The sequence below is a fragment of the Ovis canadensis genome, chromosome 19, assembly GCF_042477335.2.
Source record: "Ovis canadensis isolate MfBH-ARS-UI-01 breed Bighorn chromosome 19, ARS-UI_OviCan_v2, whole genome shotgun sequence".
NCBI classification, from domain to species: Eukaryota; Metazoa; Chordata; class Mammalia; order Artiodactyla; family Bovidae; genus Ovis; species Ovis canadensis.
The window spans coordinates 26,902,076-26,911,288 of record NC_091263.1 but is presented as its reverse complement, the minus strand read 5'-3'; the positions used below and the strand labels follow the sequence as shown (position 1 = coordinate 26,911,288).

The 9,213-nt window shown below is 40.9% G+C and overlaps 1 protein-coding gene across 1 annotated transcript in view; it reads left to right on the top strand.

The window, feature by feature from the left end:
- The first annotated feature begins 2,120 nt into the window (after positions 1 to 2,120).
- The window catches only part of SCN11A (sodium voltage-gated channel alpha subunit 11), an 86,220-nt gene continuing 79,127 nt past the window's right edge, over positions 2,121 to 9,213 (top strand). The window contains exon 1 of the mRNA XM_069561498.1: positions 2,121 to 2,239. The gene's annotated coding sequence lies outside the window, so the exon portion shown is untranslated. The remainder of the gene's footprint in view (positions 2,240 to 9,213) is intronic.

The following is a 9,213-nucleotide window of genomic DNA, read 5'->3' as shown; positions in this document are numbered from 1 at the left end:
CCCCAGCTATCCCCATGGAACCACTTGAGATTCTCTACACAGTCTTGTCCTTCCAGGATGGTGTGACATGGCTTATGCTTTTCCCGAAAAGTCCATTCTTACTCATTTTCTGAGCTTCTGTTCAAATCCCACCTCTTCTTAGAAGCCTTCCTAGAATGAGTAGCTGTCTCTTCTATGCTTTGAAGTTCTTTGTTTGTGTCTTGCTTGCTGACCTTTGATGTTCCCATTCTTGTTTTGTAGTTCTTTGGACACATGAAGTTTCTTTCTCATAAAGAGACTACAGACTGCTCAAGGGCCCACATCTCATTATAGTATTTCCAAGTACTCTGAAATAGTGGAGGTTCAATGTCATCTTTGCAAAATCAGCAGATGGGAGGCATGGTTGCTGCTAAAACTGATGCACCATATTTGACCACTGATGCTGAAGTGGATCACCTTATCAGATGGTGGGACTGAAACTGGCAAGGTCTTGCTGCCTACTGGCACTTGAGGGAGGTGACGATGCGATATGGTTCGAGGTATGCAAATGTGAGTGCTCTTGCTTTGGCATCTCATGTTACAAGGACGTGTGAGGTCTCAACCACTGGACCATCAGGGAAGCCCCTCTGCTCAATTTTTCAAATGCATGTCTGTCTTCCCTAAGTTCCCCACGGGGAAGGTGAGTCTGGGGGAAGTCCTGAATGCAGGCCGCATGCTACTTGGGCGGCCTGTGTTTGTGTAGTTCTCTTAGTCAATTAAGTCCTTACCCCAGGAATAATTTTCACTTCCTTGAAGATGGAGCTAGAAAGATTCTTTGAAACTTCAGATTCAGGGAAGTCTGAATCTGACTTAATAGCTTAGGAAAATAATATTTGCAAAGAGTTTATATTAAAAAGGCCAGGGCCTCTTAAGATAATGGATTTACAGGCCTCCTTTACCTCTTCAAATGCGCACATTTCTATCCATGGAAAAATGCTCGTTAACTCTGAGCGCTTCTCTTATTCTTTGATCTTCTCTTACTCTGAGAATCACCCTAAAATCAGACAAGGGTTTACAACGATCATATACACTGTGCCAGGCCTGGTGCTAATCTCATCCCACATGTGCAATATCATCCTCTCCATGGGGTCTAGGTGTTGAGGCAGTAGGGGGAGAAAAACAACCAGGACTGTTCTCTCTTAAATTAAGATACTTATATCTAGTGTTTGCAAAGTGTTTTCACAGATACAATCACATTTGCTTCCTGAGGCTAAGAAGATTCGGACGATTATCCCATTTTATAGAGAGAAAATAAGGACTCAGAGCAATTGAGTGATCTGTCCAATATCACACAGCTTTGAATAGTAGAGCCTAGTTCTTCTGACCAGAATTCAGTGCCTCTTCTGGCAGGATGAAAAATCTGCCTGTGATTCCAATCCAACACTCCTTTAAACAATTGCTTCCTACCTCCTGCTTCCTTATAAACACTCATATTGTGTCCTTAACCTCAGTTGGCTGTCAGCTGGCCTCTGAAAGGTAACAATGGCTGAAAATAGCTTATGGTATACACTTCCCAGCAGGATTTCATTTTCCCCCAAGAATTAACAAAACAGAAGCCTACATGGGAGAGTTTGAGTTTGGTGACAGGTCCATTGTGGAGTTGCTTTGGTGGCCAAGGGGTCTTATTGGTGTCCCTTACGATAAATACATAAGCAAGCATGTATTTTCATAGTTCTGAACCCCAGTGTTGATGGCACAAGAGAAGAGAAAGTTGGAGGAGCCGAATGGGTGCCCTGTGAACAGTTTCACATTGTGGACCTTGGTAGGTTCTGGGGGATGAGACCCTACGGCCCCAAGTTAGCTGACCTGCAAGCTAAGCTGAATGCAGAAACAGCATGGCTTTTCAGATAGAGTTTTCTGTATTTTCTCACCCGCTTGGATGAGGCCAAAGAAAAAAACCAACCTGTTTCTTTATTAATGATGCTTTCTGCAGAGTTAGATTAAGCACTGATTAAAGGCAGATGCTTCCAAAGTATAAATGTAAGTATCATCTCAGTCACTTCTCCGGTTACAGGGTTTCCTACACGATTCTTTAAAATCACTTTGGCTCACTTCCCATTTGCCTTCCTCTATGCTCTCCACCCAGCTTTGGAGCCGCCCCTCCCAGAAGGGCTTCAACTGTCAGGAGCAGGAGCTTGGACTCTGTGAGAGACTTGCTCTGTGGAGAGCTTCAAGAGGTGCCACGGGAGCTGCTGCCTGGAGCTACCTTATCAGGAGGAAGGTAAGTCTTCCGGGCTGGGAGCAGCCCTGTTCTTCTGTCCTTTCAAGGCTGGACCTGCCACTATGGAACTTGCTGTTTTTTTCATCAGGGTGAAGTACGGGTCTTTTGTAACATTTTCCTGCTCAAATCAGAGGCAGAGACCAGGTACCAGGATACACGGCTTAGGCAATAGGGTCCATCAGGTGATTTTGCTCCTTTCAAGTGCTCTGAGAGGGCATGGGGTAGGAGATGGTCAGCTGGCTGGCCTGGTAGGTGCTTGCAACCCTGGACTTTGAGTCAGAAACTGGGCTTTTCTAGAAATGATGTGTTCAAGTCTTGGTCTCCATCTGAGGCTATGGTGCAAATCCTCCAAACATTTTCTGAATTCCCTGTGGCCAGTTAACTTAATCAGAAATTGATATACATGAGGGTGTTTTGTTTTTTGTTTTTTGTTTGTTTTTTTGTTTTTAGAAGAGCTAGTACCTAGCTTGGGATTGGCTTTGGATGGAGATAAAATTGTGTTAAAGTCTGTACATGTTCGCTTTCTTTCTGATCTTCTTATGGGATCTATGAAGGAGGAAGAGTATGTATATATTCTTGAAACCCACATTAATGAATATGACTTATGCATCACAAAAGTTGGAACTTGTTATGGGGACCACCACCCAAAATGGATGAAAGGGCATCCTGTAGAGTATAGTCACTGCTGGACTCGGGCTTGGGTGAGTGGGAGGGTGTCATGGTGGGACCTGTGGGATGCCTATGGGAGTGACATGTGAATGGTAGCAGTGAGGCTGATGTTCAGGAAAGAACGTCACACACAGTGAGGGTGCCATCCACCCAGCTCAGCTGGAAGCTGTGTGGCTTTTTTCTCCTGACTTCCTTCTGTCACCTTCTTGGAATGTCTTAGCTTAAGTATAACAAAGTAGGCAGATAGGCAGAATTGCATGAATTGAGATTCTCCAGCACTTATGGGATCATAGGCAAGTATTTCCATTTCTCTGAGCCCTGTTTTCTTTTGTAAAATGTGGATGATATAATAATATCTACCCTGTAGCTCTCTTGGGAAATTATGAGAGATAATCCATTTAAAGTGTTTGACAGTGCTTAGCCCATGGCTCAGACTCTTATTAACCTCAGGGTGGACCTTTGGCATTTTAGATTGTTTGGACCAGATCCATGCCAAAAGGTTCTGGCTGTACAGCTGCAATCCTTTTGTGACTTCCTCTCACTGATTAGGGAAAAGTGTGAGGGTCGAGCTCCTAGAGAAAACTAGCAAGAAACACTAGTCAAAGGAAGATGTAAGGTTAAAATCTCTGTCTCTTAAGAGAGGGATTTGGCTTAATTCCAGATGAATATTTCCTTTCAGAAATCCCCCAAGGATAATATTTATCTCATCAGATTGCTCTGAGGATTAAATGAGATAATAATTTTGCCTGGAACAAGATAGACATCATTAAATGACATCTATCATTGTGAAAATGTTTGAAATGTCATGTAAATTGAAAAATTCACAGGGTGAAATGGCATATGTATCGCAATGAGCGCTATGTAAATATATCCACAAGAAGACTACAGAAAAGAAATCCCCCCCAACTGTTAAAACTTGCATGTGGTCAGTAGCTTTGGTTTGTGAGGGATCATTTCCTTGTTTTCTAAATTTTCTTTAATGGATGATTCTATCAGCCCAAGCACTAGCAGGAAACAGATGGCACATTCAAACTGGGCGTTTTTGAGGATGTTTTATTGAAGAGACATTTTATAAAAGTTCAGACAGAGTTACAGTAACAGAAACACGTTAGAGTGCTGTTCTCAGGTGTGTTGAGAGTGCGGTGACATTATATTCTACGGGGAAGGGGAATGTGCTATAGAACTGGAAGTGAAGCTGTGTGGATAGAACCAGAAGGGAAGCTGACAGGAACTGTGCCGCATGCTGCCATCAGGAAGAGAGTTGGGAAAGAAATCCCTGACCCCATTCTCCCCATTCCCTGGGTCTCTTGCCGGTGCCTCCCATTGGCCAAGCTCAACCAGAAGCCAGAGTTCAAGGGACCCCAGGGCTCCATGTAGATCAGCTCATGGACATTGAGTAGGGTGGGAAAGGATGGGGATAGACCTGTAGGGCAAACTAAGATGGCCAGCACAGTAAGATTATGTAGCTGCTGTAATTATAGGTAAAATCATAAACAAGAAAGAAAAGCCTTTTGCTATCCTCAGTGCTTTCACACCATCCTCTTCTGACTTCTAGCCTTCATAACCATGCCTTCCTCTGGGCTCCCAAAGCCCCTGGTGCTTCGTCTGCTGCAGCCACACTCATTGTGTGGCTTCATCCTTCGTGCTTGACTTACTTGATTCCCCACACCATTGTAAGACCCTGGGGGCTTGTAGGACCCAGCACATGAGTGAACGAACAATTGGAATTCAGATCTAAATAACTCTATAAAGCTATAGATTTGAGTTAAGGTCTGGAGCTACTTAACAGAGCGAATTCCTGATGAATTTAGGGTCTCTGCTTAACGGAAGTGAGGCCTTTGCCCTCCTTCCTAGGTGAGTGTTTGTTTTTGTCTATTTGGTGGGAGTGGGCCCATGAGCCTGTTAAGCCCAGACAGGCCCTCAGAGGCCCTGACAAACGGCTCCCCACCTCACTGGCCAGTTTAGCCTATCACCTGATGGGGGTCTGGCAGAGCATTCTCATGGGGCTCCCAGTCTCCAGGATTGCCTTGTGTCAAATCATAATTCACACAGTCTCCTGGTTTAGGACTATAAATTGAGATTAAGCTTGCTTCCTTTCTGACTCTAGGAGATTTAGAGCCTGTCTTTATACCTGATACTTTGACTCTCTATTTTGAATTAGAGAATGTTTTGAGCCCTTGAAGAATTTTTACAATCTTTTTTCAATCCTATGAAAGTCACATGCATGCATATAACTCAGATAGCTCTGGAGGAGGAAATGTTGGGAAGGATCGAACATGAAAAATGAAATGTTTCCACCTTAACCTATATATCTAGTTTACTTTTAACCATTTCAGTTTTTTTTCAGTCTTCTGGTCACTGTCTCACTTAACTCTAAATAATTCTCTTATATGTCTACTTCTTGATTGATCAAGTTTAAGTAAAAATTATTGAATTGTGACTGTGTGTGATGAAGGATTTAACTCCTTACAGTAACCCTTCTGCCTTTCTCATGGTTTCTTCCAGTTTTTGTTCCCTGTATTTCTAATTTGGTTTTGCACTTAATTTCCTGTGTAATTTTAAGGGATAGACTTGTACTGCTTGATGCGTTGACCTTCCATAGAATGTCTTAATTCTCTTAAGTGTTTAGGATGAGGAAGTTGGTGCCTCTGAGCTTCCCTTCATCTTTTCTCTCCAACTTCAGCTTGTAACATTATTTTATAACATTTATAACATTTTGAAGTCTATCCTGTAATTATAATTAATTTTTCTTTATGTATCAGATGATTGCTAAAAATAAAAAAAAACTAATATAATGATTTTTGTAGCTACAAGTCTCTAAAACCAAGTACTATATTTGGACCCTTAAAGAAGAGGGTGGACTCTGATATCACTGACCTTCTGCTGCATGAAGGAGAATGGTCTAAGTGTCAGGTCACATGGACTCTCTTTTTTTCCTTATCCTTATAATCTGTTGGCTGCTCAGATCATTTAGTTGGCCTCATGTGTAAAACATGACTTTTTGAGGAACATTTTATTTTCATGAAATTTCTAATTATCTTTCTTTTCTTACTTATTAATAAGCCAGTTTCTTAATCATATATTTTTGTTAGAGAGAATTTATTCTTTATTCTTGAAGACTTTTTCTTATGGTGCTCTGATTTCTAATTCTCATTGGATAAAGACCACTGAGGTACAGATATCCTGGAATAGTTTTATTGCACTCTTGGGTTGGGTACAGTATACCTTGGAGCCCATGCATCCTCCAGTTTTTGATTCTCTTTTTGCTGTTTGGGAACATATACTCAATCTTTTGGGTAATGAATCATTTAATGCTAGAAAAATTTGCCTCCATGCTTGAGTATTAATGAGGCTTAGGAAAAAATTTCACTTAGCTAATTTAATTCTTTGTGGGCTTCCCTGGTGGCTCAGATGGTAAAGAATCTGCCTGCAATGCAGAAGACCTGAGTTTGATCCCTGGGTCAGAAAGATCCTCTGGAGAAGGAAATGGCAACCCACTCCAGTATTCTTGCCTGGAAAATCGCATGGACAGACGAGTCTGGAGGGCTGCAGTCCACAGGGTCGTAAAGAGTTGGACACTACTGAGCAACTAACACACACACAAATTAATTCTTTAATGAATTTTCCATGCAATGAAATTATTTTCTGTACAGAAATTTTCAGAAGTAAATATTTTTGTGTTTGAATATTTCCAAATTTTACCATTTATAATTTGTGCCATATTGATTTTATTAATTCATTACCTTAATTAATTTTGCATTGCAGCCTCTGTTTCTACAGTCCAGTTTTCCTGAGTCTACTTCTGTTAAAGAGTATTTGATTCTCCCATCAATTTTTTTCAGTTAATAAGAAAATTTTACTGCATGTGATTTTATTTTATCAGATTTGAGTCGATAATTTTTATAAACTCGTCTTTTTTCCTGGGTCAGTTTTTGTGGTTTTCAGTGTTACCTTTTTTTTTCTTCTTTAGACAGTTTAGTTTAATTGTTGTTATTTAAAAGAAGAATGCCAAAATAATTGTGGCTTAAGATTTGAATCTAAAACTTGTGTTGACCAGCTCTTGAATACGTGTCATTATATCCAGGTTATTTTCCAAAGCTCATGAGAAATTATCCTCTATAGACGCAAATGCTAATTTATACATATTTATTATTGTTGGTCAGGAAATTCTTCTGATTACATTTTCCCTAATGGTTTCATACTCCCCCCTCCTCCCAGTGTTACCTTTAAGATGTAGTTCTTTAGTTATTACATCGTCTGTAACAAATTTTGATGTGTGCAGTTTCAGGGGGTTGTCAGTTCCATTTGTGTTATTTATTATTATGTCATTATTATCTCATTATCATGTCAAGAGCCCTCCGCTGTATTTCTTGCTGCAACTTAGCATAAAGTCTAGTTTTTGTTATCAAGTGTCTTTACCTGGCTCAACCATATTATAGGATCGAGTAAAATTCATATGCTATTTACGGCAAAGGACTTTATGCTTGTCTTAAATGTCTTTTATGAGCTCTAGAGCTAAATTCAGTAGAGTATCATATATGCTTACTTCATTTATATAAATTCAACTATACACGTTTATGAGCGAGAAGAGAGGGGAGAAATAGAAGGGGAGAGGAGTGGAGGGACGGGGAGAGAAGAGAGAGCAATTTAAGTAGTGTGGCCAGTTCCATCATCTGGGCACATCTATTATGAGCTTGACCCTGAACGAGTGGAGGGCAGAATCCTCCGAATCTATGGTCCCAGGTTGGGTTTCTGTTGACATACAGCTCACACCTTGTGAATATTATATTACCCTTAGTGTGTTTAAAGACATAGTTATGTTGCCTTTATTATGACTCTTAAACACAATCCAGCTACTTTCTTCACTGAAGAAAGAGTGACTTGTTCTGGCACTGGGAGAAAACTGGCAGTACTGAATTTGTTGACAAATGAATTGAGATGCCTCTTCAATATGTTACCCCCCTAAGGCGTGCTGCGATTCATGGGGTCGCAAAGAGTCGGACACAACTGAGTGAATGAACTGAACTGAACTGAACTGAAGGACACAACTGAAGTGACTTAGTAGCAGCAGCAGCAAGGGATTTTCAAGGGAAATTTTGGCCATGTTTTTAGTGTTTTTTTTTTTTTTTTAATGTGCTGTTTTCAGAGCCTGATGTGTATAAGCTGTGATTTCTTTGTACTGAAGTGCTTCTTGATTCTCTCTGCTTGCAGATCCCATCGGTAGCTTCAACTCCATGTGTTTTAAACTGAATCTGCTCACCCGTAGCTTTCTCCTTCCCTAGTGCTCTCTATGTGAGTGAGTGGCACTGTTGACCCACTTGCCCAATCCAGGAGCCTTGGCTCCTTCCTAGCCCTCAAATCCAGTTGTTTCTTAAATGACTCTCAAATCCATCTACTCCATTAGGTCATCCTCAGTGGTTATGACCCATTGCAATGGTTTCTAAGCTCACTTCTCCTCTTCTAGCCTTCTCAACTCCTTCATCCCTTTTCCCAAATCTATCCATTCTCACCAGTAAGAGGGATATTAAAAAATGATACTGTTACTCCTCTGTAATAGTAATAACTCAAATGTTAGCACCCTCCGCTACCCTCAGGGTGAAGTTCATGATCTTTACTAAATATTATAAGCCCCCACATGCTCTCTGATGCTGACTGACCATCATGCTTCACAAAAATCTCCATTCTGGGCAAACAAGACCTGTTGATGGATAATGTGCTTTTTCAACCAAGTGTCTTTGTTCATGTTCTTTCCTCTCCCTGCAACACTTTGATGTCCCTTATTTTCTTCTCTGAGACTTAAATCTCCTTCAGGTCTCAACTCAGACATTAAAGCTTTGGTAACCCATCCCTGATTCTGCAAAGCTGCTTAGATACTCATCCTCTATTACTTTCCTAGAGTAGCATTTGTCTTACTCTGTTATAATTTCATGTCTTTTATCTGTCTTCTCCACTACAGCAGGGCAGCATAACTGTAGTGCCTGGAGGAGCAATGGAGGTTTTTTCACCATTATTACCTAGCACTGTGCCTGGAACAGGCACTGAACACATGGTTGTTGAATGAAGACACCAGTCCTATGTCGGACTCCCCATTGTAATTCCCTGGAGAGGTGTAAGAATTAGTCCTAGACTGTCATTCAGTAAATTAGAAAGGAAGAGGATGCTTGATATGGAGAATTAATGCATTCAACTGAAACACAATTCTTTTTTTTTCTGAGTCTAGTTTTAAGCCTGAAGCTGTGGAGAAAGTCCTTGTAGAAAGTACTATCAGGGATAAGGGCTGGCAGAGCTATTATCCTATGATAGAG